The following is a 27,136-nucleotide window of genomic DNA, read 5'->3' on the forward strand; positions in this document are numbered from 1 at the left end:
GCAAGGAAATCTAATAATCCTACAGTATAAAACCTGATGAAAAATATAGTCTTATATGGTTTTCGGATTTAAGTGAATTAATCTTTTTTTATTATTTCAAAAACTCTAAGATTGTTCTAGGTATTTGCATCATGTTTTAGGCACTTATTCGGAAAACTTCGACTCACGTCATGATTTTTGACATTTTTTTAAAGATCTTAAAAGAAAAAAAAATGTAATAGACTATATTATCATTTTAATGTAATTACTAGGATATATATAACACTAACATGCATTTTTTTATTAACCTATCACGTTAAGCTAGAACACTAGCTTATTCTCTTTGTGCATCAACAGAGAGATCTAGCTGTAGTTGTACAACTCAGTTGCCATGTTTTATGTGGTAACAGCTTTTCAGTATCCTTAAAACTGTTTAAAAGTTAATTGCTTCAAAGAATGACAGACGAGCAGTCCATAACTGATCAATGAGGTGTGGTTCTAATTTACTTATTCAAAAACCCTATCTTGCATGAACAGTGCAATTTGAATTAATTCTACTACTTTTTATGTTAGTAAGGATCATGAACCTGAACAAATATTATAAAACTAAACCTACACGAGTGCTATGAACTTCGACTTACATGCACCTGTTGCCAAAGTCACTTTGTCAAGAAGGTTGACCGTTGACTGACTATGAAAGTAAAATGTGTTATTTTCTAAAAAATAACACATTAAACTAAAACTAAATTGATGTAATTCCTAGAAAAAGTTGTAAGATCACTATGTTGTGCTTCAGCTTGATTATATACCATAAGCAGAATCATAGAATCATAGAATGGTTTGGGTTAGAAGGAACCTTAAAGCTCATCCAGTTCCAAGCACCTGCCACAGGCAGGGACACCTACACTAGACCAGGCTGCCCATAACCCCATTCAGCCTGGCTTTGAACACTGCCAGTGATGGGGCAGCCACGGCTTCTCTGGGCAACCAGTGCCAGGGCCTCACCACCCTCACTGTAAAAAATTTCTTCCCTCTATCTTGTCTAAATCTACCCTCTGACAGTTTGAAACCATTACTCCTTGTCCTATTGCCCTACCAAAAATTCTGTCCCCATCTTTCTTATAGGCCCCTTTAGGCACTGAAAAGCTGCTGGAAAGTCTCCCCGGAGCCTTTTCCTATCCATGCTAAAAAAACCCCAACTCTCTCAGCTTCTCAAGTAGTTCATTGCTAGTTTACAATTTGATAAAACATTGTGCTATAGAGAAAGTAGTAAGAAGGGGTTTATCTTTGGGGCATTAAAAAGAAGTTGTAAAATGGTTTCCACTGCAACTACAGCATTACACAGCAATATTAATTTCAGGCCTCTTGAATTTATTTGTGTCTGCAGCTTTGCCTCCTGCATAAACCTTTGCAAATGAGTTGAGGCTTATGATACATGTCATATTTTTTTTTCACTACCAAATCTAGATCTAACCAGGCAGCTTAAAAGAGAGAATTCTCATAGTTGGAAGAAGAGTGGAGAAAAGAAAAAACTTACTGTCAAACTTATTTCTACAAAGAGATGGATGCAAAAATTAATTTCCAGTTTTCAGAATATAGATTTTTAGCTTGAATGTTAGGATTAGGAAGAATCCACAGTGGCTTAATTTAAACTTCATGTAGTGAATTGCTTGTTTTACATGGGAGTAAAGGGTGTTACAAAAAGAACTGCTTCAGGACTTGAATTGTTCTGGAATGTAGAAAATATAGAAACAGCAATATATGGACAAAAAGAAAAGCTGATGAGGATAGGTGCTACAAATCTCCTTAAGGTCTGCAAGGTCCTGAAAATAAATTCTTATTACTACACTTTCTGTGGAGATAAATCTGTGTGGAATTGCATGAAGTAGAAACTACGGACTATGCTCTTTAGGGGAACAGTAATCTTTTCTGCTTCCCTTGAGCTCTTGAGGTGAGGTGGGAAAGAAGGAGTCAAAAATAAACCTTGATTTCTTTACATAAAGCTGTGTTTGGAAAAGTTTGCTAGAAACTAAAAGCAGAACAAAACTGGTTGCTGAAACTAGAATTACACAGTAACTACAGACTAATATTTCATATTTTTTAATGAATAATGATATCTACACAGGTCTTCATGTAGATGGTGAGAGACAATTTCACATATAATTAAAAAAAAAAAGAACAACATAAAGAAAGAAAAAAGAAACCTTTCGGCACAGACTACGTGAGCTTTTCCTAAAAAATATAAAGTTCCTGTATTCTTCTTTCATTTTTATGTCTATCTACATACTACTGCCTCTCTACTTTTTTCTCGTTTTGTAAATTTCAGTTTAAGTTATTGCCGCAGTCCAAATGATACAGCACACACTTTTATCTTCAGCACCAAGATACTGAAATAAATTGCACAGATTCTGAAATTCTGATTGTGATGGCAATACAACATCAATCCTGTGTAGGTCCGTCTTTAAAAACTGTGAATCTTCAGCTATCTCATGGTAGAACTGGGGAAATGTAAGTAGTTGTGTGGAAAAGTCAGTCTTTCCCCTTGCAACCATTAACCATTCTCTCTTTACTAGCTAGGAAGACATCCTAGATGAATAAAAACCATATGAATTATGTCTATTTAGTATTTTTGACTTCGTAAAATGGGAAAAATCTCAACTTATGTAATGAGAAATTAATACAGTCAGGATTTTATTGACCAGGAATTCATCCAGGGTGGTTAGGATGAAATGATGCCCTGATTTGTTTTTGAAGAGGTAGCAATGAGGATTAGTGTACCAGTCACTGCTATTCCTGGTTTATATTTATATCTTCTACTTTTCCCTCACCTATAAGAGTCGTGAAGTTTTGTACATTTTGTAGACTTTTACTCAAAGGACACATCCTAGTTTGCTTCTCATTTGCTTTTAGTTGAAAGAACATAAAAGCTTTAATTGGTCAAAAACTCAGGGTTAATTTATCTATTCATAATGTCTATAAAAACACAGATTGTCATAAGGGCATGAATTTGATCAAACTTGTGTGAAAAGATACTGCACTTCCTTTCATTAGAAGAAGCTGTTTATTTGGGGAGGGACCTAGTATTTTTTTTCTTGACTATTGTGAAGACAATATACAGTGATAATTTTGCCTCATATGTCTGCAGTAGTCAGACTTTCATGACTTCTTGTGGCACCAGCACTGTTGTGAAAAGTCCAAAGAAAGGAAGATAAAGCATTCCCTCTCATCAGTCAGTGTTAGATGTTCCAGTTGGAACAGTCTTGGATTCTTGGTTACTCACAAATTACATTCTGATTTACACTTTCTTTTTCTTCCCTTCTCCTCCCCTTAATTGTTCACTAATTTTTAACCTTTCGAAAGCTCTTTCTGTCTCACAATGTAGATGGAAGGAATGCCCAAAATAGTCAGATGCTTGTAAAACATGTGGAAAGACGCACAAATCTAATCTTGCACTTCAATATTCATTTGCCTGTCATGAAATGTTAAGGTCAAATCAATGTCAGAATTGATTTTTAGTATGCCAGTGAAGATGCAGAACTATATATGCCTCTTCAACTGTGTATCAAATAAGTTTTTAAATATAGATTATGCACACAAAAACACACACACATATTTGTATCTGTCAGAAGTTTAAATAACAATATCTTTTTTAAAGCATTAAAAAGAAATACAACCCTCAAAGGTGAGGGTGACTGACAAGTACAGATTTAACTTCTTGATAAATAGTGAATTTAATGAGAATCACATGTTAAATGACTTCAGCTTCAGAGACAGCTTTTGTCTCCTGGTAATTAATATCTGTAAAGATATCACCAGTATTGAAAAAAGGCAGATTTTAGGTGAATTTACTTTAAAACAAACTGCTTCAAAGTTTGTCAAGTTCATGACCTCAAGCCTTCTTGAGTCAGTGAAGAGTGGAGAAACATAAAAAGAATTAGGGTAATAAAAAAATCTTATGCAAAGACGCTAGATGAGGTGAATTTTACACAAATCATTCTTAACTCTATAGAAGGCTATGTGTTGAGAACTGAGAATGTGTTCATCTTCAGCTCTAGTTGTTATTCACTAAACCAAACTGGACATCCCAGTGAGATGTTCAGGCTTGGTCCTGTGAGACCCACTTAGTACTTAAACCACAACTCAATACTCTGCATCTTTAATATGTGTTAAATGGAAGTGGAGTCTCTGTGTCATTTCCAGGGTGCTTGGCCAGGGCAAATACTCGTTCAGAAAAATATTTCCAAATATCTATATCCCAGCCAAGCATTTTAGAGTGCCTGTAGAATTTTTTTCTTTGAATCAGTTTACTCTTACCAAGAGATCACATAGCAAGCCTTCATTGACAGTGTCTAAACCCAGGTCTCTGGGAACAATATCAAATGAGAATGCTTTTCCATCCACCTCTGAATTCTCTATCTGTAAGTGGCAAACTAGAGGCATAAAAGGAAAGCAGAAAATGTCGCTGATATGAATTTCAGATTGCAGTCTTCCTTAGAAACATTCACTTCTCTTCACTCAACTCAAACATTGAATAAGGTCTTTAAAAACATACGAGTAAATGCTCTTTATTGAAAGCAAAGTGGTTTTATTTTTTAACTTTTTCCTTCGTTCTAGATTTTTCTGACTAAAATAAATAAAAAAACCCTAATGAATAAACCCCCTAATATTAAACCATCTATTAGGAACCTGAGTGTTGGACTAAAAAAAGTCCATCTTCATATCTTTCCTCATTTTTTTTTCTTTTAATGACTTAAATTACTTCATTTTCCTACCTCAATATCAGCAGCACATAATACCATTGCTACAATTTCTCTGGGAGAATTGCTTAATATCTGTCACCATCTTCATCTGGTTGATGATCTTTGACACCTGGATAATTCTTTGTTATTAGAATTTCCTTGGCAGTGCTACTATACAGTTCTCTATATCCAATAGCTCTGTCACCCTTGCCAGTGTACAGGCATGCTGGTTCCTTGACAGACTGAAGATGGAAGTAAGACTCATGGTAGTCTTAGGTTAAAGTGAACTGTGATCCAGAAATTATAGTATTTTTTGTGTTTTATTCTTCCATATATTTGAAAGAAATTACGTTATTACAATATTCTTTAGGGGATTTTTTTTTTTCTTTTTTTAATAAAAAGAAAAATAAGCTAATAATCTTTTACAACATACAAGAACTGCAAAGTAACTCTGGACCACCTGTCTTTGGTCTACTTCCTTATAAATATCTTCAGTATAAGGCTATGCTACACACATTCACATCCACACCCTATCTTGTATTCAGGGTTGTATAGCAGCCCAGTGCTGAGTTCAAACCACCCTGGGATTAGAAGATTCTCACACAGGTTTCCAGTTGGAGAAGTGTAGGCACGCGCACTGTGTAAATTAAACTTCTGAATCTCATTTTCCTAGAGGCACCAAACTAGTTGGAATGCAGATTCTGGACTGGAGCAAATTTCAGACAGACTCTCCCCAATAGGTTGAGGTATTTCTCAAATACTGTCCTGTTCATATTTGGATATTTTTTTTGACCTGGTATACCTCTTGAGAGGATGGACTTCAAGGCACAGACTGGGAGAACAATGTCTCTCTGACTGCAGGAGAAGATCAGATTCATGACCACCTGAGGAACCTAAACATACCTAAGCCTATGGGACCTAACCAGGTGTATATGAGAGTCCTGAGGGAACCGGCTGATGCAGTTGCCAAACCACTCTCCATGATATTTGAAAAGTCCTGGCAGTTGGGTGAAATCCCTGGTGACTGGAAAAAGGGAAATACTGCACCCATTTTTAAAAAGGGTGGAAAGGAAGACTTTGGGAAACTTCTGACCTGTCAGTCTCATCTCTGTGCTGGGGAACATCATGGAACAGATCTTCCTAGAAGTCTGTTAAGGCACATGGAGGGCAGGGAGGTGGTTCAAGACAGCCAGCACTGCTTCACCAAGGGCAGGTCCTGCCTGACCAACCTAGTGGCTTTCTGTGACGGAGTTACTACATCAGAGGACAAAGGAAGAGCTATAGATGTCATCTATCTAGACTTCTGTAAGGCCTTTAACACCCTTCTATCTAAATTGAGGTGATATGGATTTGATGGCTGGACTGTTCGGCGGATGAGGAATACCTTGGTTGGTCATGTCCAAAGTAGTGGTCAATGGCTCACTGTCTGGATAGGGGATGAATGGTTTGAGACCATGACTCATGATATTGGCTGATATTGATACTGATAGTGATAGCTCACAAGAAACAAATACAGAAGTAACCTGCACATACAGTGCTAGTTGTTGTTCTTATAAAAAAGCTCTAAATGATAGCAAAAATAGTAAGCCATCAAAATTTCTGGTTAAATTATATTTAACATTAACTTGAAACACGTTTATGAAACTGAGGAGAGGATACAATAAAAGTGTGCCGTTCTGAGCTATTGCCTTTCAAAGTACCACACATCTGAGTAGCACACTATGGAGCAGATGAGGGTACTTCAAGGAGATGGTTAAAAAACTGTTGCTGTAGCATAACTTCAACAGGAAAATATTCAAGTGCTTTAGAAGCGAGTAGGAGTTCCACTTCTGTAACATAACTCCAGAATAATAGAATAATCACTCCTATTTAGTTAGGTGTATTTGGTTTAAATCTACATTCATGCACATAAATCAAATTGATTAAGCACTCTTAGTGTGAGTCCTTAAGCGACATTGCTTTGCTAAGGCATAACCACTCAGCTATCAAGAAGTGGCATCCTTCCAGAACTACAGGTTTCCAAAGTAATGGGTGAGATTTTCTTTTTTCATGCTGGCCAAAAAATATCTTTTAGCCAGAGGTAAAAGAAAGACAAGCAGTCACTGAATATCCATTTGATATCTTCCCCATCAACATTTATGGTAGCCTCCCAACCACTAATGAATATATCGTAACTCACATATTTTGGGAGATATTGTTCTCTCTCTGTAAACATGGTGATAACAGAGATTCAGAAATAGAGGTTAACAAAAACAATCATCAGGCAGGATTATGTGATAAAGGATTCTAAAGTCCTTTTTCAAGAGGACATCTAAACTCCTAGGGTTTTATTTTTGTTGGTTGTGGGGTTTTTTCTGTCAGTCAGCTAGTAATGTTAATTTTAGCCACAGCTACTCTATAATCCACACAATGCCATTCTGCAAAATAGCTTATTCCCCTTTATTACCTTTGTTTTGACTTCTGGATTGTTAGGCCTATATTGCCCATGTGCTTATGAAATGTTGTCATGAGGGACTAGACTAAAGACATATGAAAAACTTTTCTCCAAGAAGAGAATGGATGTCATAGTTGCAAATTTGTAGTTATTGACAAAACAATACCCACGGACCAGTTATCATCATTACTTGAGACAAGGAAGTACAAAATGAAATATAATCCTTTACAAACAAGAAAATTCAATTCTAAGTAAAGTTAAGCTTGGTGGCTTTGTACCTAACAACAAAACTTTCCAAACCTAAAAAGCCCAATCAAAAGAACATAATAAGGATCCTTATATAAGATAAATCGTTGTAGCTGACATAGTTTTAGAACCTTATGACCTTCGTATAAAATTTCTTGTAAGCAAAATAAGGACTGTAGATAGTGTCTGAAACTAGCAGATGTTCAGGATGTGCTGTAGCTAAGTTAACTGATAAGTAGGAAGAGAAGAAATCACTCACTTATGTCAGCAGTGTTACCGAACTAATTAAACTGGCATAAGCACTTATCTACTGTGCAGACCTCAAAGAACAAGAATTCAAGGAAAAGACAGAATCATAGAATCATAGAATCGTAAGGGTTGGAAAGGACCTTAAGATCATCGAGTTCCAACCCCCCTGCCATGGGCACGGGCACCTTGCCCTAAACCATGTGGCTCAAGGCTCTGTCCAACCTGGCCTTGAACACCGCCAGGGACGGAGTATCCACAACCTCCCTGGGCAACCCATTCCAGTGCTTCACCACCCTCACTGTAAAGAACTTCTTCCTTATATCTAATCTAAACTTCCTCTGTTTAAGTTTGAACCCATTACCCCTTGTCCTACCACTACAGTCCCTAAGGAAGAGTCCCTCCCCAGCATCCTTGTAGACCCCCTTCAGATACTGGAAGGCTGCTATGAGGTCTCCGCACAGCTGCCTCTTCTCCAGGCTGAACAGCCCCAACTTTCTCAGCCTGTCTTCATATGGGAGGTGCTCCAGCCCTCTTCTCATCCTCGTGGCCCTCCTCTGGACTTGCTCCAACAGCTCCATGTCCTTTTTATGTTGAGGACACCAGAACTGTACGCAGTACTCCAAGTGGGGTCTCACAAGAGCAGAGTAGAGGGGCAGGATCACCTCCTTCGACCTGCTGGTCACGCTTCTTTTGGTGCAGCCCAGGATGCAGTTGGCTTTCTGGGCTGCAAGCGCACACTGCCGGCTCATGTTAAGCTTCTCGTCAACCAACACCCCCAAGTCCTTCTCTGCAGGGCTGCTCTGAATCTCTTCTCTGCCCAGCCTGTAGCAGTGCCTGGGGTTGCCCCGACCCAGGTGTAGGACCTTGCACTTGGCTTGGTTAAACTTCATAAGGTTGGCATTGGCCCACCTCACAAGCGTGTCAAGGTCCCTCTGGATGGCATCCCTTCCCTCCAGCGTATCAACCGAACCACACAGCTTGGTGTTGTCAGCAAACTTGCTGAGGGCGCACTCAATCCCACTGTCCATGTCGCCGACAAAGATGTTGAACAGGACCGGTCCCAACACCGATCCCTGAGGGACACCACTCGTTACAGTTTTCCAACTGGACATCGAGCCACTTACCACAACTCTTTGCGTGCGGCCATCAAGCCAGTTTTTTATCCACTGAGTGGTCCATCTATCAAATTGATGTCTCTCCAATTTAGAGACTAGGATGTCATGTGGGACAGTGTCGAATGCTTTGCACAAGTCCAGGTAGATGACATCAACTGCTCTGCCCCTGTCCATCAGTTCCATGGCTCCATCATAGAAGGCCACCAAATTGGTCAGGCAGGATTTCCCCTTAGTGAAACCATGTTGGCTGTCACCAACCACCTCGTTGTTTTTCATGTGCCTTAGCATGTTTTCCAGGAGAAACTGTTCCAACATTTTGCCAGGCACAGAGGTGAGGCTGACTGGTCTGTAGTTCCCCGGGTCTTCCACCTTCCCCTTCTTGAAAATGGGGTTATATTACCCTTCTTCCAGTCATCGGGAACTTCACCTGACTGCCAGGATTTTTCGAATATGATGGACAGTGGCTTAGCAACTTCATTCGCCAGCTCCTTCAGGACCCGTGGATGGATTTCCTCAGGTCCCATGGATAAGGTGATGAAGAGGAAGATGATGAAGAAACGACCACCAAAGTTCCCAAAGACCACTACCATAATAAGTGTGCATGCGGGAAGAATGTTCTAGGAATGTGATGTCATGTATAAACAACTTCATGAATATGTATACAATATAATGAAAATGTATGAACAACTTCATGAATATGTATACAATATAATGAATATGTATGACTAACGACAATATAATCACGGTTGGATTGATGCTTGGACAGAACACGCTAGAAGGAGCTATCCCCTGTGTTCTCTGGCACCGCAATGAAGAATACCTGCTTGTCAACTTAAAACTTTGTTGATGAGTTCCTAACGAGTTCTACGAATCATTACTCAAAAAGACCTGAGTTGGTTTTTTTAATTACTTTGTCATATTTGAAAACACAAATCAACATATATACGTGAAAATAAAAGGATTTGGAAGGAATATTTTCCCCTGCACAGTATTCTTTCTGTGAAAGTCTGTCTCATGCTCATTCAGAAATGCTTAACAAATTCCTTTTGTGTCTCAGCTCAGAAAAATATTTGACCAAATCAAATTGGAATTATGAATGCTTCTTAATAACAGTGCAACTAATGAGAAATTTTTAATTTTAAAGTATTCCACAGGTTGGTGTTGGGTTTTTTTTTGTGAGGGGGTGTCATATGACACAAATCAATGAGTTAATATAAATCAGAATGTAGAAAGAATTTTACGGGGTTTTGTTAGAGACGTGTTTGTTAAAACTGCCAGAAGACACAAAGTTGTTCATGACTTCTTGTCACCTGAATAACTATCGCCAAAGGGAGAGGAAAAAAGGAGAAAAAGAGAAATTATTGCTCAATTAGTAGAAAAGGTCCTGTGAAAAAGAAAAAATTACAAGTTAATGGAGGTAAAGGGAGGAGGTGGGGAAGCAACAAAATATTTCTCTCTGTGTGTGTACAAAAAACTTAAAAGACACACTTTTATAACTGCTTGCAGACTTTCAGCTGCCTACCAAGTTGACAGAGCAGTTATGAGTTACAGCTCCATTCCTCATCTGTCCTTTCCTCGCTTGTCCCCTACACATTACTGTCAAAAGACACTGAAGGTTTTCACATGACAATTTCCATGGCTGGTTTACGTTGTCTCTAAGGACGTTGTTTGCTTAGGATGACCAAATGACCTCAGCACTTCTGATTGTGAAAAATATTTTCAGATTGCGCTGATGTGTGTATCAATTTTAATTGTAGTGCTGCAAATCCGCTTGATAACAATAAACTCACTGTCAATTTCATCAGCTGAGCTGCCATTTCCCATAATGAAATAAAACCCCCAAACTAAAATCCTTGTCCTCTGCCATCAGTCCCAGAACCTGACAGACTGTAAATGAGTCCTTCGGTTTTCCGAGCACATCTGTTGCCTTTCTCATGTTAAAACTCATTCCAATTCACTTGCATGCTTTTAAAGTAACTAAAATGATAGCCATAAAACAACAATTTAGCAGAACTCAACAACCAGATATTATCAGCTTGGTGTAACTGTGTCATGTTCATCATGGCTTTATCTCTTTCATAACCTGCATGTGCTGTTCTGGTACAAACTGTAGTGGTTTAATTAACAGAAATATGTTATGCATTGTCTCCTCAACCTGTTTTCTGCTGACTGTCCCAAGAACTGGCACCAGGATAAGACTGAAAAAATTCCAGTTACAACTAAATTTCCTGGCTTTTGGGGTTTTTTTTCTTTGCTTATTTGTTCACTGGGGAGGAGGTCCTTGTACTGCTTTTTGTTTGATTTTTTTTTTTTTAATACTTCATAGTACATATTTATCACAAAAATTTGAGTTGTCAAATGTGATTTTGATTTGCGTCACTTTTTATAACTCTTTTTCTCTGTGTTTTCTGAACAACTTAGAAAAAGTTTACCTGAAAAAGAAATTTATCTAAGCATATGTATGTGTATAAACTTGCCTACATTTGTCTAACTTGCTGCTTTTCAGTTTGGCTTTGTAAATATGCTTGACTCTTAATGAAATCATTGGTAAACTCCATATATCTGAAGGCCTAAACTGAATTCAACATGAAAAACAGTTGAGTGCAATGAACTACCTAATCCTTTTTGTAAATACAGTTGCTTCAATAAGCAGCTGATTTCAAAGAGAAAGATAGTACAAATTTCAGCTGGCTTTTGTACACAGGCTAGGAAAGTGTCTAAGGGTTGTAATGAGTTTTGTTCATCTAAAATGATATAGTTGTAAAAATAGTGAGCTGTTAGCTGCTGGATTTCATTATTTTCTCTACAATGTTAAGTTGTCATTTCTAGAAAAATCTTGAACTGATTATTTCAAAAACTATATTATTAAGGTGTCTTCCTGTTTTGTCACTTTACAATTGACATCTTTCTGCATCTGAAATCTTTATACCTTATTTGTTGTTTCTAGACATAACCCTATAGTCGGAGATTACAAGGCATCATTTAGAAACACTTCACAGAATCAGTGAGTGGCATTTTTACATAAATAATATCAGAAGCTGAATGAACAATGACCACTTGGAGAAAAAATTGGTGAACAAAGAACTCATGAAAAGCTGACCTAGGAACAAAGACAGTATTGCTTGTTCTGAGCCTAAACTAGTCTTCATCTAATCTCATGAGAATTTGAGAAGTTCTAAAGAGTGCAACAAATAGAAGAGGTGACAAAATGAGAATCAGCTGTCTGTCATGACTGTAATTGGACAGCATAAATTAATTATGGATTTAAACAGGATGAATGTTGAATCAGGGGAGCAGAATGAAGGAAACAATAGGAAAAAAAGCCTTCCCCTAACGTCATCCAGGACTTGCAGCTTGAGCAAAGAAACACTACAAGATCTTGGAGTCCCCTTCAATGACACATGAGATCCTATTAAATATCATTTAATCACAGTTCAGTTTATTTGCCCACCCTGTGAGTTGGCTATGCTCATGTCTTCTAGGTGGTGACTGTACTAGAAGGATTTCCGCAACTGCCTGGACAGATTGGTGAGTAGTAGTGATCCTCAAATTCGCTACTTCAACCAAGTGTTTTATCAACATTTATGTTCCTGCCGCTCCCTGTCCAGGCTCAGACAATCATACTCTTCTCTCACTCATGTCTTTCCAAACATTCACTTTGTAGTTTCTATAGTCATCTTATCTCATTAATATTTTGTTGTCCATTAGACATAAAAATTCACCTTTGATATTACAAATAAACCTCTTCTGATTTTCAGAATCCAACATTCAAGGTAAAAAGTATGACATGCAATTCATCTCACCAACAACAAGCAGTTTAATAAGTAATAATTGCAGTACATTTATCATATTTTGAAGAAAGATATCGCTTAGAAAAAGGATAATTAGGATGATTAGGAAGGTGAAATTTGTCAGAGTAATTTAACCAAGATGATAGTCAAAATTAGGGATAGAAAATTTAAATTAAAAAAAAAAAGTATTATAAAATGCCAGATTAACATGCAGAGTTGATAACACGCGAAAGTCAGAGAAACTACACTCAGACATACAGAGTATACGTCTTAAACACAAATCTCATCAAATTCATGGCACTTCCAAAAGTTGTTTTCAAACCATCTTTAAAAAAAAAAAAGAAAAGATCTAGGGAAATGCAAGAATTATTGTCACAGGTGATCAGTTTTGAAAGAAATAGAAGTTGAGATTCCATCCTCTTTAGAAAAAGCAGTATACCTTATACAGTGTACACCAGCAGAACCAGTAGGATAACAAGGTAATTTAGCTTAGATAATGATTGGCTAAAGGGGAACATAACTAAGGTTAGAAGAGTTGTTAACACTACTGAAAAGTAAATGAGGAATGTCTTATTCGCTACATGAAAAATGGACAATTAACAAGTAAAAATTCTCTTCTCAAATTCATCTTTCTTGCTTCACTCTTAGATATCTTACATCAGGATTTTTTTGCTTTTTAATGTTTTTCTGCAACTGGTTGCAGCTGGAAACTGCTATGGAAATGCTATGAAAATATATATGTACATAGAGGATACTCTGCTCCATTCCTCCACTGCAAGCCCTGCTGCTGTTGACCTACTTAATTTATTTTCATTTTTTTTTCACTTGCCAGCAGTGCATATCAAAAAGACTGGCTGCTGCTTAGTTCTCATAGTGGCAGCACAGAGCTATTTAGAATGTCTTTTGTGTAAGCTGGTCTCTACAATTTTTCTTTTTTTTTTTTTTTGCAGCTACCGTAATATCTATAGGTTGATCCGGTGAACCACAGTGAAATGAGTGCATTGCTTTATGGAGTAGTGTGAAGCAGTACTAAAATCTGTGGTAAGATTGAAAAAATTAAAATGAGACTGCACAGTTCCTCTATGTAAAATGTAAAATAAAATAAACCATCAGTGCAAATGATATCTTTAAATTCTTTATGCACAAAACTTCTATGTAGAAGAAGAATACATAGAATGTTTTTCTTTGGAAATAAATATAATAAACTTCAGAATAAAATTTTACAGTGTGTTGTCACTGTAGTGACATTATTTAAATATTATATTATGTTCCACTTTGTTATTACATATTTTTGTGCACATACTTGCATCACTTCAATCAGCACTGCACAATTTTTTGCTATTCACTGTGTATAAACTAAACCACAGGAAGTTCTACCAGAACATGAGGAAGAACTTCTTTACTGTGAACTGAGTGTTGGAATAGGTTACCAGGAGAGGTTGTGTAGTCTCCTTCCAAAACCAGGACACCTAGAAATTACTATTTTGTTTTAAAATGCAGACAGGTTTTCACGAGAACGTGAATCTCTGATTATCAAGTTGCTCCAGAAAAATAAAAAATTAAAAGGTTCCATATCAGAAATGTTGAAGGATCCAAGCTTTACTCAGAGAAAATAGTTATCATTAAAGGGCACTTTTCTTCTGTTTTTAACAGAAAACGTTTATGACAGTTACTTGTAACAGGTTCCAAATTGAAAAATGAGATTTCCAAACAGAAGAAACTAACTGAACATAGGGGAACTGTATTTCCTTTGGCTCAAAAAGGTGCAGAATTTTCCTTTCTGTTCAGTTCACGTTTTAAAATGGCTACCATCTGTTTTTTTCTGACCAACAGTTTTAAAAGTTAGGAACATAGAATCATAGAATCATAGAATAGTAAACGTTGGAAAGGACCTTAAGATCATCTAGTTCCAACCCCCCTGCCATGGGCACGGACACCTTGCCCTAAACCACGTGGTCCAAGGCTCTGCCCAACCTGGCCTTGAACACTGCCAGGGATGGAGCACCCACAACCTCCCTGGGCAACCCATTCCAGTGCTTCACCACCCTCACTGTAAAGAACTCTGAAAGTGCTTTGATACGCTGTACAAAGTGTTAGGTAGTCAAGTGTTAATATGTCCACTGGAATACAGAGGGCTTATGCCTTATCATATCCCTTTACGTTAGACTCCTTGAATTAAACAATTTTCAACTCTTGTATGAGAATACTTTTGAAAACCTTAATCATTTTTGCTAACTGTCTCAATCCTTTCTGAGAAATGATGACTAGAATTCAACACACTATCTGACTACTGATTTAAAGAAAGACAGAGCCTTGGATGTAAAGCAGTCTTTCATTATGATATGACTAAACAAGTAAAAAAATCTAGATCTCCGCACTTACAGGCCAGCTAACCAGACCTCAAACTCTGGAAAGATGATGGAACAGTTCATCCTGGAGGCCATCTCTAAGCATGTGGAATACAAGAAGATGATCCTGAGTAGTCAGCATGGATTCACCAAAGGGAAATCATGCTTATTAACCAATGTGACTGCCTTCTACAATAGGACAAATAGCTAGATAGATGAGGGAAGAGCAGTGAATGTTGTCTAATGGACTTCAGCAAGGCTTTCAACAATGTCTCACATTGTGGCAAGCTCAGGAAGCATGGGCTGGATGACTGAACAGTGAGGTGAATCAAGAACTAGCTGAATGGCAAAGCTCAGAGGGTTGTGGTTAGTGTCATAGAGACCTGTAACTAGTGGTGTTTTCCAAGGGACCCACATACCGGGTCTTTAATTTGTTCATCGATGACTTGGATGAAGGGACAGAGTGCCTCCTCAGCAAGTTTGATGACAATATGAAGCTGGGAGGAATGGTTAATACCCCTGAGTGCTGTGCTGTTACTCAGAAGGATCTAGACAGGCTGGAGAAATGACAGAAAGGAACTTTGTAAAATGAAACAAAATGCATGGTCCTGAGCGTGGGGAGGAATAACTCCAGGCACCAGTGCAGGCTGGGGGCTGATCTACTGGAAAATAGTTCTGCAGAGAGGAACCTGTGGGTCCTGGTGGGCAAGAAGTTGTCCATGAGCCAGCAGTGTGCCCTTGTGGTCAAGTAGGCTAATGGTATCCTGGGCTGTACAAAGAAAAGCATTGCCAGAAGGTTGAGGGAGGCGATCCTCCTTCTCTACTCAGCCCTGGTGGGGCTTTACCTGGAGTACAGTGTCCAGTTCTGGGCTTTGCATTACAAGAGAGGTATGCTCCTGGAGCAAGTCCAGCGAAGGGCTGTGGGAATGATTAAGGGCCTGGAGCGTCTCACATATGAGGAAAAGCTAAGGGATCTGTGCCTGTTCAGCCCAGAGAAGAAAGGCTCAGGGAGGATATGGCCAACTGTCTGAAAGGAAGGTATCAAAAGGATAGGGTCAGACTGTTCTCGCTGGCGGGAGCTGATAAGACAAGAGGCAATGGGTATAAACTAAAACACAGGAAGTTCCAAATGGACATGAGGAAGAGCTTCTTTACTGTGATGGTGACTGAGCACTGGAATAGGTTACTCAGAGTGCTTGTGAAGTCTCTCTCATTGGAGATACTCAGGACCTGTCTGGACAGAATCCCAAGTAATGTGCTCTAGGTGACCCTCCTAGAGTAGGGAAGTTGAATTAGGTGACCTCCGGTGGTCCTTTCCAACCTCAACCATTTTGTGAGTGTGTGTGTCTGTAGAATCACTGTGACAGAGGTTTTGTAATTTACATAGTCAATAGGGAGTTTTAAGTCTAAAAGACTTGTTGAATTCTCCATAAGTTCCATGCAAACGTTGTCTTTATGGCACCTATATGTTTTAACCCATCCCAGCTCATAGTCTTTTTGGAAAGACACTCAGGATTCAACTAGCTGTGCAAACTTCATTTTTCTAGTCAACTTCTTCAGGAGAAATTTTGGTGAAGCAAACAAATGAAAAAGGTATAGGAGAAGAGTAATGAACAAAAACTATTTCTTAACTACCAAAAATGTTTTAAACAGCATGTACAGATCTTAAAGCAATAAAGTCCTTAATACTTTTTTTTTCCTATGTGTCCCTGTCGACCCTGTGCATCTCAGATACACACTGAGATGATCTTATCTCATTCTGTAAGGACATTTAGCTCTTATTCACAACTTTCAGGGCCAGGAGAGAGCATTAGGAATATCTTGTCCAATCTGTTACCTAAGCTATATCAGAGATGTCTGAAATATTTTGTTTGAACTGCAGCACATCTTCTGGTAATGTTCATTCTTAACTTTGAAAAGTGCAGCTCAGTAAAATCTATGACAATCCTTGACAGGTAATTCTTAAAAAATTCAGCATTAGCAATATGACTTTTTCTTCTGCCAGCCTGATCTAATTTTCTTCCTGTGATTCTGGGCTGCGTATGCTCTGCCCAAGCCAAGCTAAAAAAAATATATATATTCTAAAAATCTTTTCTAATTTGAGAGAGAATAATTGCACTTAAATTTTATATGCTGTATCATGAGTTTTTCTGGTCTACAATATCAATATATGCTCTTTGAAAAAAAAGAATTACCTGCATGCCAAGGTACATTGAAAATAAAGGCTCAAACATGTAAACTGGCAACACAAAGCTAGCAAAGGTAGGGATTTGATAACAACAGTAACAATCTGAACTATATAGAAGGTCGTTAGCAGTTTTTAAATGTTATTGAAGCAGTGAATTCTTCAGGATATTTTCAGCCCTAAGCAATAAAATAATGTGTCATCCTATGCAAACACTGCAGCTTTGACTACATACTGACCTGCCAAACTCATTGCTGCTGGTAGAAGAACGAAATATTTAAGAAATCAAGGAATGCCTTGAATTCTAAAATGTGATTTTCAAAGTATGGAAGCTAATGTAGTGAGAGTCAAATACTCGGAAAGGAATCTGCTTTGTCAAATATATTGAACTAATAGCTAACTTTCTCTTTTATACTGATATTCAAAGCTGGACAGCTAGATAAACCTTCTCATGTGTTAACTGTGTGTTGACACGAAGTGTGCTTGCAATCTGTCTTTACAAGACGAGATGGTGTAGAAAGAAAGATGAAAGAAACCCCCTCATAGCTACAGAATGCTTTAGTGAAAAGAGTTATTTTTCTTTTTCCATCAAGACTCTGACAAATTTTTATCTTCTCTGTTTCAACAAACTGTTATCCTCATGACCTTAATATACTCTGATAATGTTATATATTAATATACATAACATATATATACATATAGTTATATATATATAGCATATATATAACTATATATATATAGCATATATAGTTGTAACTATCTGCAGGAATGATTAGAAAACAGATTTTATATTTCAAATATTTTTTCTCATGGTACATCAAAATGGAAAACAACAATAATAACACAACCACAAATACCCTAGAATGGAAACCAAGGCAATGCCACAGAAAAAAGATGACAGAGTGAGGTGCTTTATCAGTCTATTTATAATGTCCTTGCTTTTGCCTGTGAACCTGAGCACCAAGACCTCAAGTTTGTGCTGACATGCCATTAGGTAGAGATCATGTCATTCATGCCTTTGCCATGTCACCAAGTTGGCAGCTGCCACCACAGTCTGGTGACCCTGGTGCAATCAACAGAGCACTCTTTTCTTTTTTCACATCTGAATTAGTTAAAGCTGACAACAGATTAAATAACTGCTCATCACTGCTTGAACCTGAGTTGCAGAGTAATTAAGAGTTCACAGTTATTCTTTCAGTTAATCGAGAATGAGGCAAGGAGAGAGACTTCAGCCTGGTAGCTGGGACTTGTAAGCACTTCACTCTGTGATCACAATTACTTTCCCTTTGAACTGCTGGGTATGTCTGGGTGTTTGGGGCTTGATAAAGGATCCACTATACTGGTGAAAGCATGCAAAATAAAATGTACCACCTGCTGTCCCTAAGTGTGAGGAAGTAGAGGAGTAAAGTGAAGAGGTGCCTTGGGGCTTCCCAGTAATTGCTTCTTCCAAAATGCTTAGTTTACCTTTTTCTTAAGTAAAACCCCAATTCTTTTAAATGTTCTTTTGTTTATAATGCGATTCACTGCCAGTGTGCAAACACAGATGATGTTTTATATAACTTGTAAATAATCAGTATGTGTATTGTGACTGTGGAAACATATCAACAAAACTAGATTATTACAGAGACTGAGGGACAGTACTGTAACTGCATACAGAGAACCACATTTTGAGTGTATATGTAACATACACCTCTCCATCAAAAATCCTTTTGTGGCTTGCTGATTAAATTGGGAAAGGTTACAGGCTTCTTCCCGAAACAGAAAAAATTATGCACAATAAACTGGAGAGTGAAATCTGTGCTGGTTATACTGAATTACTTTCTCTGTGAACGAAAACCTTAAAATTTTAGAAGTCAGATTTCAGTATCTGTTCTTATTTGCATGTGTTTGATTGTAAATTTCACAAACACTGTGACTGTTTTACTATAAAGCTATGATACAAAAATAATGAAAAATATATCAGACATTTGAATAAATGAAAGATTAGAATGATTTTACTAGCATCTTTTAAAAACAGCTCTTGAACTATCACCACAAGCTGCATGTAATATCTTCCACCTTTGAAGTGGGAGTTTGTATTGTTTGTTGAAATGTAATAACATACAACTATTTTATGTATAATAAAGTTGTAAGTTACTGTTGCTTTCTTCCAATAGATTTACTTATTGTTGATATAATTTGTACTTTGTTGAGTATAATAACACTGTTCAACTGATTCTTGTGGAATAATTGTTGCTTGACAAACCCAGGATTGGCAGTTTAGAAAAAGCTGTAATTTTACTTTGTGTGAATGAGTTTGTCTAATTTTTCCTGATTATTTGTTGTCCTCAGCATGATCACCTTTAATATGCTATAAAAGAGGAAGTATGAATTTTAAAATGCAATTTAATAAAGTTTTCACGTTAAGTGTTTTGCATACCCATTTGGTGAATATAGTGAAGAAATCTGTCAGGCTTATCTGCTGGGATTTGTATGAAGCAATTTGGAAGAAAATCCAGATTGTTCTAGTTTTAGATTTCAAGAGCTGATGAATGTATATATATTGAGGTATGATGTACACAAATACCTATACATATAAGCAGGAATGGATTCATTGAACTGACCATATTCACAGCAATATTCTTAAGTTTAACGATCAACTTCAGTTCCCATTTCAGTTCATCTGGTTAAAACTGTGTAGAAATGGGGTAGATTTATAATACAAACAAAACTTAGACCAGTAAGCACATAAAACCCCAAAATACTAGATTCATATCTGAATTTTGATCCAAATGTTTGATCTGATCAAAATCTTTTTTTTTTTTTCAGCATCCTACTGCAGAGGAGAGCATTCACTGGCAAATGTTCTGACCACATCACCCAAGTCTTGGAAGGCACATGAGAATGAAGACCTTAGGCCCGCTGTAGGAGAGGATCAGGTTCGAGACCATCTTAAGAAACTGAATGCCCACAAGTCTGTGGGACCTGATGAAATCCATACGCAGGTCCTGAAGGAGCTGGCAAATGAAGTTTCTAAGCCACTGTCTATCACATCTGAAAAATCTTGGCAGTCAGGTGAAGTTCCCAGTGACTGGAAGAAGGGTAATACAACCTTCATTTTCAAGAAGGGGAAGGTGGAAGACCCAGGGAACTACAGACCAGTCAGTCTCACTTCTGTGCCTGGCAAAATCTTGGAGCAGATTCTCCTGGAAAGCATGTGCTACGGCACATGAAAAACAACGAGGTGGTTGGTGACAGCCAACATGGTTTCACTAAGGGAAAATCCTGTCTGACCCATTCAGTGGCCTTCTATGATAGGGCTACTGAACTGATGGACAGGGGCAGAGCAGTTGACGTCATCTACCTGGACTTGCGCAAAACGTTGATGGATGGAACACTCAGTGGATAAAGAATTAGCTGGATGGCTGCACGCAAAGAGTTGTGGTCAACGGTTCAATGTCCAATTGGAAAACAGTAACAAGTGGCGTCCCTCAGGGACCAGTGTTGGGACCCATCCTGTTCAACATCTTTGTCAGCAACATGGACACTGGGATTGAGTGGGATTGACAACAATCTTGTAGTTGTCAAGATTGCCAACTACACCAAGCTGTGTGGTTCAGTTTGATGCTGAGACAGGAAAGTACAAAATGAAGAATGATTTTTTGTAAATAAGTATACTCAGCTTAGTTTCGTGGTTACTGGATGTTGAGATTAGTGCTTTCAAACAATAGAAAGCAGTGAGTAACAGAAACGAGGTGCACAATAACCAGCCATAACTGGACTGGTGGTAGTTGGCTTGACGACGAGACTTTCCAAACTTGAACTTCAGACAAAGGACAAGGTGATGAGGAGGAAGATGATGAAGAAACGACCACCAGGGGTCCCAAAGACTGCTACCATAATAGAGTGCACATGCGGGAAGAATAATCTACAAATATGATGTCATGTATAAGTAACTTCATAAATATGCATGTAATGTAATGAATATGTATGATTAGCAATCATATAATCACAGTTTGTTTGACACTTGGGCAGGACATGCTAGGAGGAGCTATCCCCTGTGTTCTCTGGCACTGCAATGAAGAGTACCTGCTTGTCAACTTAAAACTTTGTGGGTGAGTTCTTAACAACTTCTACGAATCAATATGCTGGAGGAAAGGGATGTCATCCAGAGGGACCTTGACATGCTTGGTGTGAGGTGAGGTGGGCCAATGCCAACCTTATGAATTTCAACCAAGCCAAGTGCAAGGTTCTACACCTGGGTCAGGGCAATCCCAGGCACAGCTACAGTTTGAATGGCGAAGAGATTCAGACCAGCCCTGCGGAGAAGGATTTGAGGGTGTTGGCTGATGAGAAACTGAACATGAGCCGGCTTCACTGTGCACTTGCAGCCCAGAAAGCTGACTATCCTGGGCTGCATCAAAAGGAACATGACCAGCAGGTCAAAGGAGGTGATCCTTTCCCTCTACTCTGCTCTTGTGAGACCCCACTTGGAGTACTGCTTACAGTTCTGGTGTCCTCAACATAAAAAGGGCATGGACCTGTTCGAGTGAGTCCAGAGGAGGGCCACGAGGATGATAAGAGGGCTAGAGCACCTCCCGTATGAAGACAGGCTGAGAGAGTTGGGGCTGTTCAGCCTGGAGAAAAGAAGACTGTGTGGAGACCTCATAGCAGCATTCCAGTATCTGAAAGGGGTCTGTAAGGATGCTGGGGAGGGACTCTTCCTTAGGGACTGTAGTGGTAGGACAAGGGGTAATGGCTTCAAACTTAAACAGGGGTAGTTTAGATTAGATATAAGGAAGAAGTTCTTTACAGTGAGGGTGGTGAAGCACTGGAATGGGTTGCCCAAGGAAGTTGTGAATGTTCCATCCCTGGCGGGTTGGCCAGGTTGGATGGAGTCTTGGGTGACATGATTTAGTGCAAGGTGTGCCCATGCTTATGGCAGGGGGGTTGGATGATCTTAAGGTCCTTTCCAACCCTAACTGTTCTATGATTCTATGATTATGCTGCCTATGAGTTTATAACTTAGTGATCTTAATTTTCTCTCTCTTTCATTTACTCTCCACCCTATCGTAGGCAACTTCCAAACATGCTAAATCTAAACCAATAATGATGCATTTTTCACTAAGAGTTTTAAGAATATTAATTAACTTCCAAAATCAAACTGATATGTTGTAAAAAGTATCCTTAATTAAATTTGACTTTTTTTGTCTGTTTGCTTTACTCTGAGACTGCAGTGCACTCTATGCACTATTCCTTCCTTTCACATTTACGTATTGTATGTTTTGGTTTTTTCTGAGGGGGATGTTTTCTTAATATTATTAGTAAAAGAAGTCTTGTTTATCAGATTAAAATTTCAGAGCTCTCAGTTCTAATAGGACATTTTTCCTTCTACTTAAGGGGGAGGGAGGAAATCATCTTGCTTTCTCAAGGTCTTTTTACTTGTGGTACACTCTTCAGGTCAAAATACTAAGGGCATGAAATTGCTATTAGCTCTAGCTATCAGGAGGAAGAAAGCTATAGGCTGCACCCTTCATTAGTCACATCTAATGCAACAGTTAAGAAAAGAGGGTCAGCAAAAGGCTATATCCTATTTATCAACTCAGGATTTCAACTTTCAGAGATACGATGTCAAGAAAATGGCTGCTGTCAGCAAACATATATTTGCTAGATATTAAAAGGGCAAAAGGACAAGGGACTAATTTTCCTACAATGCATGCAAGAATCATTTTCATACCACGAGGGACTCAAACATGGAACAATCATTCAGACTAAGATGACTCAGGGTTTTGGGTACTGTTTTGAGCTTAACGAGCTCAGTTTTCTGGGGGGTTTTGTGCTTTAACCTGAGGCTAAGATTTTCAGAAAGTCTAGGAATTTACACACCAAACCCTCAAAGGGCTTTGTTGTGGTTTTTGCACATAACACTTTTAAGGTCTTTAAAATATTGTAGCCTAGAGCTGCAAGTGATAAAAATAATGTTTCATAATTTTAATAAATCAAAAGTAGCAGGAAAGGTGTAAGAGAGTATACCTTGTTTGTTAATAAGACAAAGTCACATAGCACATAGCTGTGAGCTTGCAGAAAATATTTGCACGTATGCTTTGGTCTTATCACAAACCTTTGCTGACTTTTTGTTCCACCCACACTACCTTTTTTTCATTCCCCTGTTCTAACAATCAAGTGGACTGTCCTGGGATATTTCATATACCCTGTCACCTATAGCTCTGTGAGTGCCATGTGGTTCAGAAACATGGGACAGGCTCTCTGGCTTCCCTGACTCCAACCAAATTCCACAATTAATAAATTATTTATTTCTTTTTTCATGGGTGGAGAAAATATATCTTATTGAGTTCTAAGAAAAAGTGTGTATTTAGCAACACTTTTTCAACATAAAGGGAAAGAGTCTAACCTAAAATGTTGCACATATATCACATATTGAATGTCTTTAAATGTCCACTGCTGCAAATGTGTCTATGTTCATAGTAGTAATTTTTCATTTGTGACTTGGTTTTTGTATTATAGTACCTTTTTGTTCAGACTCTCTGTGGCTCAAAGTACTCAGAAATCATATTCAGCCAAGAAGTTGAAGGAAAGAGTTAAATAAAAGCCTTCACCCCCCCCCCCGTGCACACCTAGATTTTTCTAGTATATCTAGCAGTCCTTCAGATATGCACCTAGAATTGATGGCATTATGTGATAATTAAAATGCCCTAAACCTCTGGTTTTTTTTCTTTAAATTCAAAATTGTAATATCTAAAACTACCCATATAATGTGAAGGACAATGATATACTGAACCAAAGGAAAGCTTTTTACTTTCTGCTCAGATTCTTAAGACGCATGCTTTTATCAGAGAATTCCCCTTCATATCATGCACAGAAAAATGAACAACTGTTCTCATTCATTATAAAAAGAATAATTATTTTATTTCTTAAAATCTCTGCACTAGTTCTGCATCATCCCAGACAATTAACTATCCCTAATGATCTTCTTGATAGTCTTGTAAACGTTCCATCAAATATAATTTGGGCACAGAAGAAGAATCAGGGAGTTGCTAAACTACAGCTTTAATAAATGATGTCCCTGCAAAGTTACTCAAGTGTTACTGTCAACTTAGCTTCACATCTCTCACCATCCTCATAATCAGCTAGCTGTTGAAGATCATATATAACACAGGCTTGTCGTTTGCAAAGCTTCACTTGAAAGACTGATGCCCTAAGTGGCATAAATTGTGACCACAATTCTCTAGCAGTGAGAGTCATAAGAAATATGTGCTGACACCACATTTCTACATTTTACTATGGCACTGACATTTATGCCATTTATTGTCAAGTGAGAGATGAAGCGAAAAATAAAGGACTAATGAAAGATATCATTAAACTTCCAGGAAAGTCTAAGTCATGAATTTAAATGGAACTGTATAAGGGATGTATAGGAAATGCAGCAGCAGTCCACCCGAAAACCTCAAGGATGAGAGGGCAGAGGTTCTCTAGAGAATGACCCTTGAGATTCTGTGTCAAAGACAAAAACACAGGAAAAGATTACACAAACAAGATGGGCTCTGAATGCCCTACGTCAGCCTGTGGTTCAGGAACTTGAAGCAGTCTCTCTGGGTTCCCTGACTCCAACAAAATTCCACAAATTAATAAATGATTTATTTCTTTTTTTCAGGAGTGGAGAAAAGAGATCTTATTGAGTGAAGAGGAGACATCCAAAGAAACTCATAATGTGGGTAAGTCTTGTGTCCATCAACAAGGAAGCTTGATTTCTACAAGAGAATTAAAATAATAACAAGTTAATTTTTGATTGGGTTGAGCCTAGGGAATTTTAGGGAGTTTTGACTCACAGATGGTTAATGCCCAGGTTTTTGTCTAAAAAACAGGTTCTACTTTTCTGAAAATAGCATACCAGTTACAAAAGCAGTAAAGGGGATCATAAATTTTTCTCTCTCTCTTCCTCCCTGCTCCTTCTCCCCCACCTGCCCCAAACTGATATCCGTGCTTGGCCTACAAAGAAATGGTCTCACTTAAACCAAAGAAAGTAATATTTATTGCATCCTTGGAACACTTTCCATAATGTTTATATTTCACATCCAAGCAGAGACATCTCCTGTATTACAGGATATGTGTTGTCTGACTTCCTCTCCCTCAGTTATTCTCAGAAACACAGTCTCCCAGAAAAACAGTCTCCCAAACACTATGGAGAAAAAAGATGACATGGAGGTACCTGGTTCAGCCAGGCATGGCCTTTATATCTTTTTATTGTCCCAATCCATCAAGAAACTGATAGACTCTCTTACGTAGTCTTCTTGTGATATTTGTGAGAGTGGCTGTTTATTCAGACTGTAATAATAGATTTCACAAGTTCAGTTAATACAAATGTGGCAAGAACAGAATTTCTATCGTGAGAGAACAGTAATATGCTTTCTTCTGTGTGTGCATGTCTAAAAATCTTGTTTAAATAGTGCTTTCTTCTGTGTGCCAGACAGTTATACTTTCAAAGACAGTTGCCTGCTCAGTGTTATCTTTACTGTAAATTTTTGGCTTCTAATAACTGAATAAAATCTCTGAAAGCTTCATCGTCTTTGCTACAATTGTGAAGTGCTCTTCTGGCCTGATAACACCAATGTTAACAAAATGTATGTTTGGCACATACGACAGTTTTTGCTGAAGGCTTATTTTTAAGGCTGAGAATTATTCAGCAGTAATTGGAAATTTCCTGTTTAATGTTAGAAAGCTCTTTAAAAAAAAAAGAGAGAGAAAGAATGTTTTAACCACAAATTAGGAGGTCTTACAATGTGAATATACACATGGATATATATAAATTATAACAGGGGAGAATCTCAGGAGACTAAGGTAAGAAACAACCATATCAGTATTGATGTGGGTGATTGACTAGATTAGAAACTGTATACAGAACCTAAGTGTGTTCAGATTCATAGGACCAGATTGATTTCACCTGAGCATGCTGAAAGAGCAAGACAACTATGACTTGTGAAATATCCTGCAACTAGGTGAGGGTCCATCATGGCTGAAGATGACACCTTTAAAAGCAAGGATGAGTGTTTGGGTAACTATGACCTAGTTAATCTCAGTTCATGAAAGATCTTAACCATGTTTTTTTTAACTGAAATGAGATTTTTACAGTTCTACAGTTTTACAGTTCTATAAATTTTATGTTTATCTAGATTTTATCTTTTTCATTTCAGCACCAAAGACCTTATGAAGCTCTCTGCAACTGGGTCCTTCTTTTCACTAAACCGAGTCTCTTACTTGTTGCTCACAGGTAGTCTGTAGCTCAAAAACTTTATTTCTTTTAGAACACCTAGATAAATAGGATAGGTCACTAACAAGTTGTGAATGTTAATTTTGTTTGTTCTTTATGTGAGTTATCCTGACACATCAGAATCTCATTAAAAACATATTTACACTTATTTGAGACAATTTATCACCCTGTGAAGAAAAAATTCCTCATAGGATCCTCTCCAAGATTCTCTAGATTTCCAATGCAAATAAAAGATGCTCATTAAGATAGTGGTTTGTTTTTTTGGTGGGCCTTTGTCATAAAAACAATTTGATATTAGATTAACGAGCTCTTACAACATTTGCTGTGAAGCTCTTATGAGTTTTTATTTGTTGACAAAAGTTTTAATTTTGCATTAAAACAATAAAATAGATCTAGAATAGATTTACATGTAGTGAATGTTAATCTCACTTGAATCATCCAGCTCCAGTGAATCTAATTGAGATTTACTGAATTCACGCTGTAGACTGCAAAATAATTCAGGTCAATTTAAGGTTTATGAACTCATTGTAAATAAGTCTCAGCTGACGCTATTCAAATCATAATTTGTATTACTATCCCTCTGAAATGGAAGATTCCACTTTAGGCTTAAATGGAGACTTTTTATGAGAATACTATTAAATTCAGATTAAGGAAAAAGATGACAAAATATGATTTTTCATGGAGAAAATGCCAAAATTCTTCTCCTGCTTATTCCTGTTGACATAGAAGAGAGTTTATTAGAAAGTCATTGTCATTTTATGTGTAAGAAAATACTAATAGTGGTC

The sequence above is a fragment of the Strigops habroptila genome, chromosome Z (genome assembly GCF_004027225.2).
Source record: "Strigops habroptila isolate Jane chromosome Z, bStrHab1.2.pri, whole genome shotgun sequence".
Taxonomy (NCBI): Eukaryota; Metazoa; Chordata; class Aves; order Psittaciformes; family Psittacidae; genus Strigops; species Strigops habroptila.